Source organism: Anneissia japonica, unplaced genomic scaffold, assembly GCF_011630105.1.
Source record: "Anneissia japonica isolate Jap-2015-1 unplaced genomic scaffold, ASM1163010v1 scaffold10466_len380309_cov135, whole genome shotgun sequence".
Taxonomy (NCBI): Eukaryota; Metazoa; Echinodermata; class Crinoidea; order Comatulida; family Comatulidae; genus Anneissia; species Anneissia japonica.
Window position 1 is genome coordinate 67,794 of NW_022715455.1, and position 1,799 is coordinate 69,592.

Here is a 1,799-nt window from a genome sequence, read left to right on the forward strand (position 1 = left end):
ACACTGTATATGTACCTTTGATCATTTATATTATATTTATTCAACAGTGTTAATAGCTACCTTCCTTCATATATAATATACGACAGTATTCCTAGCCATATTGCCAGATTTATCTGGCCGAACGCCCTCTTGAGGCGTAGTAATGTGTAATACAATGTTCTCGACGGTTATTTGGACCTGTTCAACCATGAAGCCTTCGTGGTCTAGTGGTTATGACGCTCGCCTTGGCAGCGAGAGGTCGCAAATTCGAATCCTGTCGGAGGCATTTTATTAAATAATTACTTTTTATAGGATTTTATTCGTTGAAAAGCTACAGGGTAGCCTACGATGTTCCATCATGTCCTTATCAAACACTGTATATGTACCTTTGATCATTTATATATATATATATATATATATATATATATATACTGTATATATATAATATATTATATATAATATATATAATATATATATAAATTTTAAAAAGCAAATGGGAAAAACCCATAAAACTGCAAACGGCCACATAAAACTTAAAATTAAACTTTAATAAAATTTAAAATTAAAACGGAACAGTAGAGAAAATTAGATCAGAATGACAAAATAAACTAAGCATCCACTGGAAGAAATTCCAATATCTGCAGACGAATCCGTTTCGGCCTTCCAGGCCTCATAAGTGCAGCTAGGATACACTGATGAGGTACACAGACACAGACAGTCAACATTTGAATTGGTGATTATGATTGATATGTGGCCTAAAATTGGTTGATCTTATGATTAATGAACAAGATGAAAACTTAAGCTTCCTTCGAAGACCGTTACGTTCCATATGATATTTTAAAGATACATTCAAATGTCAAAGATAGAGGACTATTATTTGCAAAGGCCAAGTTTATATCTAAACAGACTCTTGCCATTTAGGCCTAATGTTTATCGACCGAGAAGTACCATGCTCTTCGTGCAAATTCAAATGTTCCGCTAAAGTAATTTAATAACAGCTGAAGTTTGTAAGGTTTTGCCTTGTATTAAACACGTATGGGTTCGTCTAAAGTCACTTTGGTCACTTCCTCTTCCCAAAGTGGAAGTCGAAAGTTGTTCAAGTCAACATCCTGTATTTCAATAGCCTTGATTACACAAAATGTATCATAATTACTGCATTGATCTCAATCAATCAATCAATCTTTATTTTCAATCTTCAATAAAATAACAAATTAAGATGGAGGAAATACAACAAAGGCAAGGCCTAACAATGTGTTGTATCACTTTAACAAAAAGACAATCATAATATAGAATATTAAAAAAACATTAAAAATACACAAAAATCAAAACAAATTACATTACGGCAGATACAGAGACCAACCCACCCATATGAAATACATGTTGCCAAAATGAACAAGTAATCGTTATTTAAGTCACAGTATAGCCATGAAGTTAACTTGCATTAAGAGATTGGATGTGCTTAGAAATCTGTGTTTTAAAATGATTGACACTGTAAGAGTTTTTAACTCTTTCTGGCAAATTATACCAAAATTTAGGTCCAGTAGAAAATACAGATTCAATCTTACGAATATCTAGTCGATAGTTAATTTTATTCCTAGTATTGTACCCATGAATACTTTTATGATCAGTAAAGGTATTGTTAAAGGATGTATGTAACATTCCATTGTTGTATTTAACATAAATATACCTAGTTCTTTCTTTTATAGATCAAAAACATTCAATAGATTTATTTTTTCAAATAAAGGCTTCGTATGACATAAATATGGACTATTGGTAATTATTCTTAAAGCTTTCTTTCGCAATTTTAATATTTTATTCAC

General features: G+C 31.3%; 1 non-coding gene across 1 annotated transcript; it reads left to right on the forward strand.

The window, feature by feature from the left end:
- Positions 1-192: 192 nt before the first annotated feature.
- Trnap-ugg lies at positions 193-265 on the forward strand. The gene has a single exon. It is a non-coding gene; the product is annotated as a tRNA-Pro (tRNA).
- The last annotated feature ends 1,534 nt before the right edge of the window (positions 266-1,799 follow it).